The 18,618-nt window shown below is 35.3% G+C and overlaps 1 long non-coding RNA gene across 1 annotated transcript; it reads left to right on the plus strand.

The window, feature by feature from the left end:
- The first annotated feature begins 5,422 nt into the window (after positions 1 to 5,422).
- Positions 5,423 to 17,082, plus strand: LOC138105682 (uncharacterized). The gene is made up of 4 exons (XR_011148613.1): positions 5,423 to 5,478; positions 6,708 to 6,850; positions 15,622 to 16,076; positions 16,944 to 17,082. It is a non-coding gene; the product is annotated as an uncharacterized lncRNA (long non-coding RNA).
- Positions 17,083 to 18,618: the final 1,536 nt, after the last annotated feature.

Raw genomic sequence — 18,618 nt, forward strand, 5'->3', positions numbered from 1 at the left:
TGGTCTAAGTTTGCTGGGCTTCTTAATATGGATCCACTTGCTCTTGACAGCAAAGATCCTTCACACTAACACAAAACCCTGAATAAAATCAGAGATTAGTAGCTGTAACAGAAACATGACAACTCTTCATTCCTCTTTGAGTGAGATTTAGTGTTTAAAATGCAGTTGACCTAATTTTGCTTGGAAAATCTCTTATTCTTTTTATCTATGTTTTCATGAAAAAGTTTTTTTCAAAATAAGTCTTTCCCATCCTGGTATGGGAACTTTTCTTTCATCTTCCCATTCTTTTCTGTGAGGGTGCCATGTAACTTGACAAGCTCATTCTGCTAAACCCTTTCACTTTTATTCCACTATGGAAAATAACGTGGCTGGGATAAAATCGGGGAATAAACTGTGCTAAATTCCAGTGTCAAGTCAAAATGCACGGTTTTCATTCAAACATCAAATGCATAGTTTCCACTGTGATAAAACCTTCATTTTGCATCTGTTCATACCTGTATAGACAAAAAATGTTAATTGTAGGTATCCACAATTTAAAACATTTTTGAATTATGAACTTTTATTTAAAATAATAATTCTAAAAATGTAATCTTGCTTGTGTGAAAGTTTCATATTACGGTTAATGAGTCCAAGTTCTTTGTGGCCTTACATAAGACTCTACTGATTTCAGGAGGCTGAAGTTCTGCCCCATAAGTACTAGCAATATGAATCCTAAACACTGTCTAGTTTCTTAACTTTAGAATTTTAAAATCTCTGTGAATAAATTCACCAGGAAAGCACATAAAGCTGATGATTTGATAGACTGGGAGGTGCCAACCTTTTCTGAAAATGATCCCTGGTGTTGCAGCCACTATTATACATGAGAAGAGATCTTTTTAGAAGCTGGGTAAACTTGATGCATCCAAAATCATTAAACACCTGTTCCATTAATGACATGGAATTTGTCCTGTGTACACTTGCAGCAGATTCCATCTGACAGTTCATCTGAGAAAATTGGGCCTAAAAAGGAGGGCAGAGGTCCTCAGCTAATGAGCAAGTGGAGGTTCTGATCTATTAGGTGAGATAGAAACTACCCTGTCTTTGAGACTTAAAATATGACTGGGGCTTTGGCCTTGTTTTAAAACATTTATGAATCACTGCCTTAATCCTGCAGGACTATTCAATTGAAATCAGTGGAACTATTCACAGGAGTAAAAGATGTACTATTGGGCTACAGCAGTGTGTTCCCCATGACATCATTAAGTCATTCTCCACCTCTCAGCCTTTCTTCCTCAGCACACTGGCTCATCATTCAGGGAGGGTGTGTTAGTCTTGCTTAGCCCTCGCTTAATTTGAGAGAAATGTGCTAAGTGAAGATTGATTCTTTGTAGCAGGAATTCTTGACTAATAGAAAAGCCACCTTTTTTTTCCTAACAAAAACTTCTTTTCTAGGTAAAGTCATAGCACAACATGCTTCACATGCTTAGGTGAATCTTTTTTGCCAGAAATGTCAATATTATCAAGTTTATAAATTCCATTTCTCTAAAATATTAATGAAAATGACTGTGAAGATTATTATTATTATGGGAAAGCAGGTACGTTCAGAGAAAAAACCTCAGTAAAGTATATTTTGCAGACTTCAATAACCATGTAAAAAACCCCAAAAAACAGTGAATTGAAACTGCAGAAAAGTTTGACTGTGTGAAATAGCTACTAACAGAATTGGGGCGCTGTGTTGCAGTGATGTCATCCTGGAGCTGCACTGTTCCTCTATTTTGTTCTCTGTGTTTTGACTCATTTCAAAATGTGTGTTGACCCCGAGAAAACCTTGCTAAAATCTCACAGGCACTTATCTCCACTTAATCTCTCAGAAGCACAGCCACCAAAACAGTAGGTATTTATGTTTTGCATTTATGTGACTGATAGAATTTTGGGCTAACAGTTTTTAGAATGAGACTTGGTAATTTACTCTTATCATCTGGTACTCAGTGAGGTGGTTGAGGTATGGTATACTTGGGATATCATTACACTTTAAAGTTACCAGTATTTCAGAGGGAGGAATGTAAAGAGGCAAATGGACTGCGACTGTAAGTGCTATCACTGACAGAGTGGTGGCAGGCCCACAGTAACGAAAGGCTCCAAAAGTACAAGCTGAACTGAAGACACAGACACAGACAATGTGGTTAGAAAGGCCTTTACAGACATCTCTTTCCTCAGTCAGGCCAGGAGGACTGATGTGAAGGATAGTGTTTGGTAGGTCACATGCAACTCCTTTCTCATTGCTAAACATGCTTGGACCTCCACTGTTGCACTGTTACACTGAGCCCCTCCATTAGGGAAGAACATGAGATATTACAGATACTACAGGTAGCAGATATTCCTATATGAATTATGTATTATTGTATTATAATAATGTATTATGTTCTGTAATTATTTTAAAGACCAGATGTAAACAAATGCAGCATTTTTTTCTCCCTTGTGGATTCTCATGGATTTTTGTGTTGTATATATAGCCCTGCACAAAAAGTAACCATTCAGCTGCATTATCATCCATTACCAGCATTGTTTTTCAAGACACTCTTGTTTGGGCGAACATTCTTTGCCTTTAATCTAAGACTTAGTTGGTGCAAGAAATATCTGGCTGGAAGAATGATGCAGACATAGTTTCCTAACAGGAGTACAGTTTCCATCTCCAGAAAGCATTTTATCTGTACAGTTCATGTTAATATAATAGGTAAACTACAAACAGTATACCATGTTTTGTCAGTGTAATCATCTAATTAGGGTGTTTGCTACATAAAAAATGTTACAGGTCCAAACTGGAAGTTTTAACTGTTGTCCTAGCTCCTAGCTTAACAGAATTATTTACTGCTGGTCTGCTTTTTATGATTAATATACACCATGTTGATTTGGTGTGTTAAAGGTAAGCAACATGGCACTAGCTCCTGCATTCCTTGGATGGTATATGATAAAGACTAGCCTACCTTACAAATGTGGACTCAGGGAAAATAAAAATAGCCAATGTACTGACAAAAGATTTTATTTTCTATTGCACAGCTTGAATTGTTTCCCACTTAATGTGTGACAAAACAAATCCTATTTTGTGGCTTCTAAGTCCAAGAAGTGCAAATGCTGTTTTCACTTAGTTTATTAAACAACTCTGGTTTTACAGAGTAAGAGAGTATTATTTCAGATTGTGCTATTTTAGCTGACTCTATGAAAAGAACTATGCATTTTTTATCTTGTCATCTTTACCAAAGCGTAAGAATTTTTGTTCAATCCTAGATCATATGGACTCTCTTTTCTGAACCTGCTGACTGACATCAACGGCAGCCTTGCTAAGGCAAAGTAAATGTCATGAAATATTTTGTTCTACCGCAGACAGTGGCAAATAATTGGCATCTGTTTTCTGTTGTCTAGCTGCTATTCTGTTTTCTAAACAGAAACTTCCATTTTTCATCTAATTCCTTGATGAATTCAGTCTCTTATGGGACTGAAAAAATTGCAAGAAAAAAAATGAAATATTTTGTTAGAGGAAACCTAAATAATTTCATAGTGATTTCCATGTAATTAATTATCCAAACTGGTTGGAATTTCTTAAAATAAACCAAATAAAAACTCAAGAATGTTTATCTTGACAAATGGAAAATTCTTCAGCTGAGTAATATAATTATTTCTGTGTTTGCCTGGATATTTTTGATAGATTCTATTGTAATTCAGTCACTTTTGTCATCAGCTTTACTGTTTTACCAAAATACAGCATAATTTCTGTGCACACAGTAGGAGATTTTTCAATTGTATCCAACTATTGGCTAACAGGATATAAAATACTTATCAAAATACCTATTCAACTCCTTATTACTAAAGCTTTAGAGCAGATAAAACAGCACTCTGACTTCAGGAATTCTTTTGGCTAAGCATATGACATTAACACTCATTAATATGCTTTCAAATATGTTGGCAGAGTGGTAATAAAATTAACACTTTCTAATTTTTATATGCAAACTAAGCCAAAGTGCATTTGATCTTATGACTACTTAGCAGTGTGCATGATACTTAAAATATCAACATAAATGCTGAATAAAAATATTATCTCTTTATTAAGTGAAGACATGGTTGCATCTTATGTTCTAAACTGATATTGTTCAGCTGCATAAGAAAAATGTGTGATGAAAGACTAACAGTCAGCAGGATAAGAGAAAAAATCAGCTTTTTTTTTTACACCTAAGTGTTTCCACAGTTTATCTTAAAACACCAAATAACACACAGAAAATTAATTCCAGTTTTTATATTTACTGTTTGCCACATAGGTAAAGTCTCAATAGTCATTGAATTTTATGGGCAATATTTACCTAGAGTAATGCAAAAATCAGATACATTTTCTGCATTATTTTGAAGCAGATCATCATACTTACATTAACAGTGGAATCTCTTCACAGCACACTTTTCAGTAAAATTCAAATTCTTGAATTTGTAAGCTACATTTTTACAAAATAATTGATAAATTTAATCACTGCTATGAAATGAAGATACAGTTTTAGGTGCAACTCTTTTTTTATTTATAAGCAATATAAATTAAATATAGAGATATTTTGAAGATAAAAATATGTATATGTAAATGGATATTTGCTTCCAGTGTCCTGAATCTGGAAGCTTGTTTATATGGCATAAGCTAAAATTTTTTGTGGAATCATTGTCCTTTCATGTATAGTATATGTGAGACATTTCTCTCTTGGTCCTATCCCATGGCTTGTGTGAATTACTGGGGTTTTTTACTGTCTAGTGCCTAGCAGATTTAGGACCCACATCTCTGCAGATCTTTATCAGATACTTTACCACATAATTGTGGTCTAGGGCAGCGACATGTGTCAAATACATTTTTGGTGAAATACTCTCCATTATAACTTCAAATCTTCTAATATCAGAACATGGACTACAGTGTTTCAAACTGATTTGATATTTTGAGAAATTTTCATGTGTTTTGCTATTCTGATTGAACATAAGAATAGAGAAGGAAACTAAAACAAATTTGTTCTGAAGGAAGAACAAATGCTTGTGGTTTTTATAGAAATTTTTGAATATATTATGATTCACTCTTTGTGTATGACATCTGAAAAAGAGTTGGTCTATATTTTTTTCAACTTTAAAAACTGATCTACTAAAAAAATATTTTATGACCTTTTAACATTCATGGCTGTAGCACCACTGTCACTGTGACAGTGATATCCTACTGTGATTTACAGCAAACAGTTTTTGAACTCTTATCAAAGCATAAACATATTGCTACCATTCTCTCTATCATGGAAACAGGTACAATGAAGCATTGCCCAGGTGTGGGGCCCCCACATAAGAAGAATGTGGATCTGATGAAGATGATGAGAGGACTGAAGCACCACTCCTATGAAGACAGTCTGAGAGAGTTGAAGTTGTTCAGCCTGGTGAAGAGAAAGGTCTGGCACCTTCCAGGGCCTAAAGGGGGTCTACAAGAAAGTTGGAGAGGTACTTATTGCATGCACTTATAGGACAAGGGGTAATGGCTTTAAACTGAAGAAGGGCAAGTTTAGATTAGATATAAGGAAGAAATTCTTCACTATGAGGATGGTGGAGCACCAGAACAGGTTGCCCAGAGAAGTGGTAGATGCCCCATCCCTAGAAATGTTCAAGGACAGGCTACATGGGACTTTGAGCCACCTGGTCTAGTGGAACATGTCCCTGCCAATGGCAGGAAGGCTGGAATTAATGACCTTTAAGGTTCCTTCCAACCAGAACCATTCTGTGATTCTATGACCATTAAAAATCTTAGCCTGTAGTAGAATCTTACTCTGTGTGAATGCTCTGGCCAATTGAAATTTGCACATTCACATTTTCCTATGAAGTGCAAATCATGCAAGGAAACTTTGCTATGCTATGACACTAATTATTAAACTGCAGTATACATTCTAAGAGGTACAGTGGCATAACATAATTCAGTGAAAAGGCAGAAGGTTTTCATGTTTCTTCTAGTTTAATAGAGTAGAACAGGTTCTAATGAATTTTGGGGTGTTGTCACCTAAATTTTTTTTGTAAACAATTTTAGGAACATTATTTTCATAATACAGAACCTAAATTTCTTGAACTTATTTTGTTGCAATGCTATTAAGATGTATTTTGCAGTTCTAGCATTTTTTCCCCACTGAAGATATTGTAGTCCTACAGTATCTAAGAAATTAATACTCCTAAAAATTCCTTTTTTGAATGAACTCAGTGAAACTTTTATATAGCATGTTCTATACACCATATAGCATGGTTTTAGAAAGTGCCATTTATTCATCTACCTTCCCTCCTCTGAGGATGGTGACATCTAAATCCCTTGTAAGGTTTATGGTTTTATTTCTTCCTTAGCAATAGGTTTATGTGTGGTTCCTATGAAATCGTAAAATCATCAGGATCAAGAACTAGAATTTTCATAAGAAGTGTGCAATTATGAGGAAATGTACCATTAACACTGAAATAGTTCAAGACAAAGAGTATTTGGCGATTTTGAGAAATCCAGAAAGAAAAGGATTCTGCAATTTCACTCCCCAAAATTGACATGATGGGTTTTACTTTTGAGGCTTCTCTGCTTCATTTTAGTTGTTTTGACTTATTATTTTATTATTTTACATGTTACTATTTCCTTCTACCACCTGAAATGACTGATTTCTGCCCCCAGGTAAATTGCTTCCTTTTCTGATGTCTTTTTTTTGTAGATCAGAGTTCCAATATGGCCATGGTCTTGAAAGGGAAGCACCTAATACACAGCTCATTTATCAAGGCAAAAGTGTTTAACTATGACCCTAAGCACATGCTGCTGCTTGTTAGTTTAACTGAAGCTACACAAACATGATAAAAGGTAACTGACCTTTATTCTGTTCTCTAGGTATCTGTTTGATGATGGTCTCACTTTGTCCAGAGGTTTAACAAGTGTTTACTTTTTAACTAACTCTCTGATTACATGATCCTCTTTTCCCTGACTCTCTTCCTTCATCATATGATACAGCTTTTTCTCAAGTCTCTGACATTTCAAGTGAGGGTCACTATATTTATGCAGTGCCAAGAACTAGGAACAGTCTTATGGGCTGAGTGTGCTCTTCCCCATTGTTCTGCAAATTAGTCAACATGAAACCAAATAGTGATAATGTGTTGTTATGATTAAGGTTAATAAGCTACTGATTATCGCCATAGACTACAGTTCCAGACACATTATTTAAATGGAATGCTTTTTGAACAAGTTGATAAAAGATCCAAATTTCCCCCTGTTGTGATAAAAGATGTTCTAAGTCTTTAGAAAGATAGGGAAGCATTACACAACAGGAACAGTTTACTCTGTCCAATACATTACTGATTTATCTTATGGTGACAATAGCACACTACAACTCCAGAAAACATTGTCTGCTAACAAAAGGATGCTCCTCTATGTCTCTGAGACTAAACCTCTTGAAAAAAATGCTTGTGTTATAAAACCTATTGTTACCTGTCTGGTGTGTGCAACAAATTTAACAAATTATTGTGTTCAGTTAACCTTGTTTTCTAAGCTTAATCAACATACAAGGCCACTAGTTTTATGTAATTTGGTCTTCACTAGCATGACCAATCCTCAATAAAACCACTGAAAATAGGACAGTTTAAAAATTAAAAAAAAATTTCCCAAACCCAACCAACAAACCTAACCAAAATTAACAAAAAGTTTTAATGAATAAACTTTAAAATACCTCAGTAACCTTTACTTATATGCTCATAAGATACATAAATCTCAGACCAGACATAATTTTTTCTTTATAAATTATATTTTTTTTTGCTCAGTAGTAGTTTTACAACTCATTGAAGATCACTTTCATGTTTGGAAGTATTGACCAGAATACATTTTTCTTCTCTAGCTCTTGAAGAGGATACTCTCCTTTGAATTTCTCTGTCAAATCTAGACTTCTCTTAATGAAAATGGTTTCTGCTACGTTTTTCAATAGTCCCAGGGAAAAAGACAAAAACCAAAAAAACAAACACAAAAAAACCAGCACAAGAACTTGAAAAGCTTTCTCTGACTTTTTAGCCAAGTATTCTGATGGCTACCAACTGGGTCATTACTGACAAGCTTGTATTTTTACGCTTTATCGCACCAATTGACACTCACAGACCCTAAAGAAGAGTAGCTGAACATCGAGCTGAGAAAGGGCACTTGTTCTGCCAAAACAAGCAAGGTGCATGGTGCAAAAGTGCTTTGACAATCAATTATTAAGAATCCGGAGATGACAACTCATATACATGTATGTAAGTCTATAACCTTTGAGCATTTAATCCCCAGGGATCACAGCAGACAGTGGCAGAAAGGATCAAGGTCACTGATAATGAAGTCAACGTGATGGTGAAGACCAAATACAATCTAGTCTATCCCTGAGAAAGGAAAGCTTGCAGTGACTTTGTTTAACTCTGTAGTACTGTACATGAAAAAAGGCAAGTTAAATTATCAAGTCCTTTTCTTGCCTTAGTTTAGAGAAGTCCATCCTGCTTCAGTTAATGTTTTTGTTGCAAAGCAGAAATGTGAATTACTAAGCTCTCAAGTTCCAACCATTTATTTTTCAAGCATCTCTTGCTTCCTTTCTTTATCCTTGACCGTCACCTCAAGGTATATGAGTCTTATGAAGTCATTCAAAAACCAGAAAAAATTGGAAGTCTGATATTTGACTGTCAAACTGTGATTTTTAAGCACAGAGGAAAATCCAAGTTGCATACTTGTATCACAGGGTGTTTGTATGAGAGAGAATTAGTACGATAATTTGTTATCCTCTGCGTTTTTAAAGATGAGTTGAAAATTTTCTTTACCTGGAGTGATATTGGAAATAAAATATTTTACTGTTGTAGCTGAATGCAAAGTTAGAATTCAAGAGCTGGTGCTGCAAATATTCAATTGTTCTTGTGCAAAATAGGCACTTCAATAAATGATATCCCATGATATGTGTCCCAGCATGTCTCTACTATTTAGGCAATTTGTTAAACCTATCTATAGTTACCTATCTAGAATAATTAGCCCAATGATCCACTCTGATCACTGAAATGATCCCTATCACAGTTAAGATCCAAAAATGTCCTTTCTAAAACATCAGTCCAAAATTCATAAGAGAAAATTAGGGCTGCAAAATTCACATACTGACAAGAATTCTGGAAATTATATACCACATGTACACAAGCTTTGTTTTCATTCACAGTACTTTCAAAAAATGTAGCCCATTATAATGTCATGAGCTAGATTAGGTGTAAAATCAGGTCTTAAAATATATCAGACAGATACAAGCAGACAATCCATCTTTTTTGTTAAGATAATTCTCTCTTCCATTTCCTCTAAAAAAAAAGAATCTTGTACAACAAATCTGAAAACTTGCTTAAAACCTCAAATGAAAGTGGTTTTTTTTATAATTTAGAAAATACAAAGGAAACTACATTGTTTAGGAGCCAAGAACTGTGATATCATTGCAAGAAAATTAAAGAAGACACTTGGTGTGACCTATGCAGTTACAGTGTTTAACCATGTCAGTCAAGTCATGTGTGTTCTGTGCATGTGCAGTACCTCATGAGACATTAAATACAAAGTTATGAACTCTGAATCAGAATTTACTATAAACTGCTATGGGCTGGGAGAAAAATTTGGAGAAGTATCACTATGTGTTTATTATGTTTTTACATTTTTTTCTAACAGGCAGGCACTATTAGTCACTAATAGTCAGTGGCTGAGATATTGGACTACATGGCTCCCTTTGAGTTCCTGATTAACTACAGCCTTTTAGGCCTTCTCTTGTCACAGGCCTCAGACAGTACAAATGGGATTTGGAGTCACTGAAGCACCCCTTTTGTTTGCATTGGCAGATTTTGTAGTTGTGGTGGGAATAGAAGGGCCTCCTCCCTTGACAGCCCTCTTTCTCTAAGGAGTGGAAAGAGAATGGAAAAAGACAAGCCTACTGCTTGGTCATACTGGGGATATAAACTTCTCCTGAAGTATTTCAGAGTTGCTCCCTGGAACAAAAGGGGAGCAGGGAAAGGATGTCTCTCGGGAGTCATAATTCATGTTCCACTCTGCTTATTGAATGGGGCAGCTCCTTGAAAGATTCATAGATTTTAAGGTCATTTATGATTGTCTTCTCTGCCTTGTGTGACACAAGCCATAGAATTTCATCCCTTCAGTGTTGCTTTCCAACCCATTAGTATTATATATTACTCCAAGTATATATATACTTAATGATTCTCCAGTAATAAAAGAAATAAAAATTTAATGGCCATAAACACAGCAACTTTTCTAGGGCTAGTAAAGACCAGATAGCGTAGTGTCGCTTGTCAAGTTTTAATTTGAGAGGAAAAATATATACCTAAAAATACTTTGAATGCCCCTGGTAGGCTTTCTTTGTGTAAATTGAAGGCAGTGAAGGGAAACAAAGAGGCCTGTCCTATTATCTCTCTGTTTGGGGAAGAGTATCCATTTTCCCATCTGTGCTGGCAGTGCCCTTTGCTGAGTTACTGCCACAGATGTAAGCAAAGGGGCACAGAGAAGGAGTAGAAGTGGCAGTATTATCATTGTAGAAGATGAATGTAGTGGCACTTCTAATTTATTTAGTATTCAGGATTTCGACTTTAATTAGGATTCTTTTGTCACATCATTCATCAAATGCACTTGAAAGAGATGGAAATTAACACCAAAGTTTCTGTTGCCTCAGGCATGCTTTTAGTACTTCTACTCATTTTGGTTTATTGTTGTTCAGATCAGTGAAATAGTTTAGTTGTGATAGTTCACTTAGCTGTAACTGGGTTTCAAAAGAGGTGGAATGCTCTTAACATGCTCTTAAAAAGTGATGGCTTGTGAAGCCACTGTAGCTCCTAAAACCTCCTTTATAAAAAAAAAGTTCTTTCTCTCAATCTTTCTCTACCTCTCTCTCTCTCCCCCTCCCCTTTTTATATGACTGACTTCTGAGTTGTTAACGTATATTAGGTTTTACTCTAAGAAGTAATTTTTGATAAATTTGTTAATGGCTAGAATGCTAGTAAGTCACAGACTTACTTATAAATTGCACATGTTTAGATGAAATAACTTACTTGTTGAAATAATTTCGGTTAGGATGAAGTTTAACATAGCTACAAAAGTATTGTGTGCATGGGGAAAAGTTTGTATTAATTATTACTCCAGCTCCATGCCTGCTATTGTAAAATGTACACTGTTCTGGCACAAGGGGAGCTGCGTTGATATATGAGCGCTCCTTATATTCAAAGCTTCCAGCTCGTATAGCATGGGTCCAATCAGACATTTGAATGAAAAGAATGTGAACCTATATTGAAGTCTGAGGCTATGCAACTTATCAGCAAGGTTATTTCTGTCAGCACGAAAATCATTAGCCTATGCCCAAAAAATCATACTTCGTTGAAAAGCAAAATGTTTATTAAGTGAGTATTTCCGGGAGCTCTGTGATTAATGAAGCCTGGTTTATGCTGCTTGTGGAGATGAACTGCATAGTCTAAGCAAGTGCAAATTCCAGCAGTAAGTTCTCCTACAGTTTTGGGTTTTTGAAAATTCCCTTCTGCATTCACAGATGTCCAGTGAGGTGTAATTTTGTATAGACTTTTCATAAGTAGCATCTCTCTCTCCCTCTCTTCTCCTCTCTCCCTCTCTCCCGGTTGCTGAACTTCAGAGAAAATCAATAGCAAAGTTCAAAGAACTTTGTCCTTTTTTGTGCCATCTTCTCAATATGTACCTGAAAGTTAACCAGATAAAGAAGCAGAAACTTTTTCAGATATCCATATTTCATAGGAAATGTTGCTCATACACAATTGGTAATACTTTGGGATATTTAAAACTGGCATTCCTATTATCAAATCTTTTAAATAGGGCTGGAATATATCTCCAGCTTTTCATTTACATTACAGGAGCTAGAAATTATATTTCAATAAGGCAGACATTCTATTAGAAAACATTTGATGTTGCCTGTTAGAGGTACAGGAAGGTTATAACAATCCCAAGCCTAAAGCACAGTCAGTGCTTTAAAATCAAAGATAAGTTTCTACTCTACAGAATGTTTAGCAAAGTTTTTAAGGGAGCCATAAAGTGATAAATAAGAAACATTTGAGAAAACTAGAATTACCTATAAGCTCATCCACCCTGGCTGAATCAGGTAAACATTTCAACTAACATTAAGTGGGAGTAAGACCAAACTCCTTACAGGTTTTTGAGCACTACCAAAGAAACCAGACACTTTGTACACCATCACTCAAATACAAGAAACTAATGAGTTTCAGTACCCTTTCTTTGCCCTCACTGACTTCTGCAGTATATAAAACTTGAAGTATAGTACAGTATTTCTAGGAACTCAAAATATATATTTTAGTTATAATGCTACTAAAAATAACAGTCTCCATGTTTAAGGAAATTCAGCTAGTTACAGATTGTTTCAAATAAGTGGTGCTCTTAAACACAAGTATTTTGGTGAAATAATAGTGGAGATCAGTTTAGTCTTAAGGAAAAACCTTGGCAACAGGAACTGGTGGCTAAAAGATCTCCTTTATAATAGGACTTCACAAACGCACGTTTTGTGGGTGCCTAAAGCCAGTTCTGAGTATAAATAAACTGTAGCTCTGAGAATATTATCTATGCCTTGTACTTCAGAGCTGTCAGTCAGTATTTTTGATCATTAGCCATCTGTGATTATCTTAATTTTTGCCAGCAGGAGAAGGAAATCTTTTCCACCAGGGAGCTCTGTTATTACAATATAATTTATATGTAAAGAGCTCATTTCATTAGAGGGAAAAAAACCACCAACTTTTTACATAGGTTTCGTGGGGTTTTTTTAGTTTAAAAGAAACTTTTAGCATTAATTATTTTGCTTTTTTTAATATATATATATATATATATATATATATATATATATATATATATATCCTTGGCATGGTCCATGTAAAAACAATTAACATCATATTGGTGGATTAACAATAACTCTGTCTTTATTTTAGTTTTTGTTTAACATCCATTATGAAAGATTAAGAAACTGAGTCAATCACAGACCTGAAGCATTTAACTAGAGAAATTATTACTTTTTAGTTTCACTCAAAATTATTGTACTTGAGAACCTAACAATGACTTTACCACATGCCAGTTAAAATTCTTAAAGGGTCGTTTTAGATTTCCCTCCCAATCGTCTGTTCAAGGAATGATTTTACAGTGACCTTGTTTTTAGAAAGACTTGCTGAAATGAAAATGCTGCACCTGCCTGATCTACTAAAATGAAGCACTACCTGTTGTAGTATAAACCCCTATTTTTATTGGTGTTGTAAATGCTGACATTATAATCTGAGTAAATACCTTCATAAGGACACTAATATAAAATAAATCACTTTATAAACTTTACTTGGGTAATTCTAGCTTTTTTACAAACTATCCCAGTTTGTCAATGGTGCTAAGAATCTGTTGTCACTATTTTGACCTCAGGTATTTGTCATCTTAAAATTGGAAAATATTCAGGTGAACATTAAAATAAAATCAGAATCAGTATGACTGTCTACACAAGATGCCTGTGTTTAATATCCTCAAAAGATGAGGGAGGTCTGTGTATACCAAGAGGACACTATGGTTTCATAAGTGTACATGCAATGAAAATTGACTACTGAATTTTAATTGCCCTTTTTTTATATAACTAAGTTTTGAGGCTGTGACTACATTGCATTCTCGAACTTACATTATGTATTTGACTTCTGAATTTTAATGAATTCCATGGTCTAACATATAAGGTCAGATGAATAGTCACTGTCAATTGTACACAAACTTTAGCATTAGCAGAGTGTTTCTGGTCTGCTCTATCTGATCATATGGATTTGTGACATAGAGATATGTTGCAGATAACAGCTTTTCCAGCATCTTTAATCAGTAGGATGAAGTGCATTTTAGTAAAAAGTGTGAGAATCAGTTATAAAAGCTCCCTAATTAAAAGAAAAATACTCACATTTTTAAAGACATATACTTTTTCTCTAGTTACAGTAAGAGGCAACCAGCAAGGATGAAAAAGATATATGTAAAAAGGAAGAAAATTTTGATGCCACATTTAATTACTGGTACTAACAATTACAGTTGGACTCAGTGTTCAAATCTTGCATTCCCAGCTACCTTGGATTTGCACATTCATATCACCTCACTAGTGTGCCAACTGATTCTTCACATGAAGATCTCTAAGCAATAGCACTAATGGAAAACATTTATTTTCCCCCCTCTTCAACCTCTTTTTTGACATCCAGCAAGGGACCTTTTTTTTCAGCATTTTCAGTGCTGTGTAATACAAGATTCTCTCTTCACAAACATGTAGAAACCTACACTATTAGTAAAACTCACCAAAAATAAATATATGAGGCAAATTACCTGTCTTGAGTACCTGATGATCACACTCACACTACAAACAATGGAGTGGGATGTAGGGAGATTGGCTGCCTCAGGCTTGCTCTTGTCCAGTGCTATGAAGTGACAGCTCTCCTGTACCTTCAACTCTGAGTCAGTTTTGTTCAGAAGGAACCAAATCCACTGTGCAACCCACAGAAATGTAAAGTGGAACAGCTGGGACATTCACTTCAGGAGAGCAGGGAATATCTAAAATAAAACACTAATGCAGACACACACCTTCACTGAAATTGGCCAGTGAGTATGTTGATATAAGGATAGGAATATTTAATGTAGCTACGTCACAAGTATATTATAGCTTAAAAAAGTGTCAGTTAAAAGGTTTATTTAAAATAACATTATGTAAGCACCTCTGAACATATGACAAGTTTTGGATAAAATACCTATTGAAAAATGCAACAGCTTGTGAATTATATAGCTAACAGAGTAACAGAAGAATTGAACAGTGCAAGGCTTTCCACATTTTTTAAACAAAACTGCCTTCACAATGTGTCCTGGTTCTGTTAAACAACTTGGGGCAAGCTAAAAGTAATTCACTTCTTACATCTTTATTGCCAAATTTGATTTGATTTGATTGAATCTATATTTATCCTCATGTGTCTCCTGGAGCACTTGTGAACTTTCATCATTCCAGTCTATCAGGACAAATCTGCAAGTAAAAAACTCACTTTTATCAGCAGGTATTCAATGAATGGCAGGTGGCAAATAAAGCACTTAATGGATTGTTTTAATTGCATTTCTCTCCCATCTTCCAGAACTTGAGAAAGTTTTAGAAAGCTGGAGAGGAGCAGGATGGGTTTATTTTCTTCTTTGATTTTGTTCCAACACAGCCTGCTTTCAGAAAAAAAACTTGCTGATAGAATTTAATTGCCTTTCATGTATGGATGATATTTAAACTGGTACAACAAAGGGTATATTGTAGTGCAGCAAGAGATGTACATCACAAGTATGAAAGTAAAGAGTTAAATTTGCTGTACCAACTCAAGTACATAAAGAAGCTTTTAACCTAAGTCAGTTGGCAAGGAGTGAGAACAAAATTCTTTTCACTCGGAAATTAAATAGAAATTAAAGTTAACAGGTTTAGCTATAGCTATGTTTTCTGTCATTGGTTCATTTCATAGAATTAAGTTAATACAGTGCTACAAGAAAATAATTAACTGGAAAGTTCAGTGTTCAACTCAACCCCTTTTTTTCTCTTCACTGTTTTCTTACAGGTTCCTTGTTTTGTGCGACAAAGAGAGCACAGAAGAGAACACACACCCTGTATTAATGAGTATTTGAGGTTGGGAGAGCCCAGATCAGAACATACATTCCTCGGTGAATGAAGCTGCTGAAGTTTCCTGACATAATCTTTGTCTACGACAACAGCAATTTTGAAAAACACCTAATTTCAAAATAACCATGCTTGATATCTTTATTTTCAAGGATTTTGACTGAGATTCTAGATCTGAGAAATTTAGCCTGTGAAATACCAACTGTTTTCATGGGAACATGTGAAGGAATGTTTCGGTGTATATTTGCAGCAAGAAGCTTTATTCTGTAACAATTTCATGCTGATGAAGTATCTCTATAGAACCATAAAGAGATAGTGCAGTCTGGAGATATGAGCAGACTGAGGATCAAGGGTTAGAAGTGCACCATCCTAGCTTAATCTTCTTTGCCAAGTGAGGTGAGTGATACTTGGTTGTTTTTAATACCATGAAAAGCCTTAGGCAGTGAGACTGTGATGCAGAAAACTTAAAGGAAAATATATCGATAAATTAATCAACTAAAAAAAGTGAATCTGGAACTTGAGTTCTCTCCGTTGTTCAGAATTGACATGGAGACAGTGAGACTGAGGCCTGTTTCATTTTTTGAGTTCTAATTGTCCAGTATTGGACAGCATGAATTTCTGCAATGCCCAGTTGGCATTGAGGCATTTGAAAGAGCCTAAAAGAGTGTTCACCCTGGTGTGTTATCCAGTACCAAACAGCAAAAAGTGTTGATCTGAGAATAATCATTTTCTAAAATCAGGAGTGAACCAGCATTTCAGGCCAACAGTTCAGGGCAACTTGGAGATTTTCCATGAAGACAGGGGTTGGCTCTGTTCTTCTCTATTTGTTTTCTTCCCTCTACCCTCACCCAGATTTACAACTCTTCTCCATGCCTCTTACTCTATGGAACTTGAAGGTATACTGTGTCTTCTATGGGGAGAAGTACTCCATTAGAGTTTTCTGAAGTGATGTTAATATCCAATACGTTTGTTTAAGATCTAGCCATTTCATATCCTAGCCTTTAGATTTTAAACATAAATTCAAATCCTTAGAAAAATTATTTTGCAACAGCTTAACTTGTCCATCCAATGTTCATTTGCTTCATATGTCTCAGTTAACTGTTAGGTACTTGGGAAAGACCTGGGATTCTACATCCCAGAAAAGTCACAAGAGACAATTTCCTTGAGAAAGCTTGACAGTGTCCTTTTCCTCAGGTTCTGAGAGGTGAATGATGTGTGAAGAGATGTGGACTGATGTGTTTTCCTTTCCATTTTCATTTACAGATATAATCCCCTGAAGATGGAGGCAGGTTTCTCCCGTGGTTCAAGTGCTAACCTAGGACTCAGAAGAGAAGGGTTCAATGTCCTGCTGTGCTGCAGACTTCTGGAGCAAGCAGTGATATTTCATTTCACCGTCCCTGAAAAAGGCATCAGTTCATCTCTACTATAGGGATTTTATTCAGGTAAAAAAATGCAAATATCAATGTTCTTAAGAAGAATACATTTAAGGTATACTTATATAAGAATTTGTCTAGATGCCTCTATATTTAGTAATTTTAGCTAAAGATCGTAGCCTTTATTCAAGTCTGAGTTTACAGTGTTGACTGTATTAGGAATTTTTCTTGACTACGTATGAAAAAAAAAGAGTTATTACTCTGGAACTTAACAAGATACGTTTATTCCATGGTAAAGGAGGAAGTTTATTTCCAAGGCCAGTAGCAAGCAAATGTATTATTTAAAAAGGAAAGAAAATACAGCCTGCTGGGCATTCCTTTGCTTAGAGGAGTTCTTTGTATTTACAGTCCTAGAAAAAATATTTCCTTGTAAAACATTCAGTAAATACTTAAAAGCATACAACATTCCTGCTTACTGAAGGGAGGCAACAGAGAGATTACTCAAAGGAGAACTGAGACAAGAGATAATAACATATAACGGGGAAAATTCCTACCACTGTAGTTCAAGAGAAAATGGTCTCCTTCAAAAGATAATTAAGAACTTTGGGGGACCGCAATCACCTTCAAGGGACACTCTGGGACACATTTGGTTTCTGAATCTGTGTGTCTCAATTTTGCATGTAAAGTTGGGTCATTATGATTTAGCCCATTCCCGTCTCACCTCTGTCTTATTCTACTATTATTTGAAAAATTTATCCAGTGTATAACTGCACTAGCTGTGGCTCTCTTTCGTCTCCAAAATCCTCATGCTCTCCTCCTCCAAATTTGTTACTAACAGTTCTACTAATGAGTCACTGTGAAATCATTTCACAGACATGCTCTGAAACGCTCAGCGTACTCAAGAGCAGGAGAATTATATGCATTTTATGACACTGTAGGAAGTTTTTAAAGGATTTGAATTATTTCTTACTTCTGTCTTTTTCTTACCTTAATGAGAAAAAGTAAGAAAAATCCAAACAAAACAACCACACACTTTCCCACATTCCCCCTTTCAATTTCTCCTCAGCAAGACTACAATTATCCAGAGCTGATTTTCCTAAAAGAGTCCTCCCTGACTATGTTGGACAAATGTCATGTCCCCTGGCTCTCTCCATCTTGTAATGAAAATAGACCTATTGCCAGCTACACCTTGCTGATTGCTTCCTACCTGCTGTTAAGGATAATTTGTGCAGTGTAAATGAAGACTTCAGTAGTTGCTGTAGGAAAAAAAAAAGCTACAAAAAGGGACTGCTATTCAGCACTCACATAAAATAGCCAATAAAGAAACAGTTCTGATTAGCTGAAAATGTGTAAGGTGTATAAAATATATAAAAGATCTTCAAGTTTTCACAATTTTAGTTATACCAGAAATCATACAGAAGTGTTTTGCTCTGAAAAATGGATCACATACATTTGCATCTTTTCATTTGTCTGATCCTATATCAAGAATTTTTGTGTATTTGTTTTCTTCCTGGTTCTGTCAAATATTTACTACTGGATTGCTTCCTTTTGTTTGAAAGTAAGCA

Source organism: Aphelocoma coerulescens, chromosome 2, assembly GCF_041296385.1.
Source record: "Aphelocoma coerulescens isolate FSJ_1873_10779 chromosome 2, UR_Acoe_1.0, whole genome shotgun sequence".
NCBI lineage: Eukaryota > Metazoa > Chordata > Aves > Passeriformes > Corvidae > Aphelocoma > Aphelocoma coerulescens.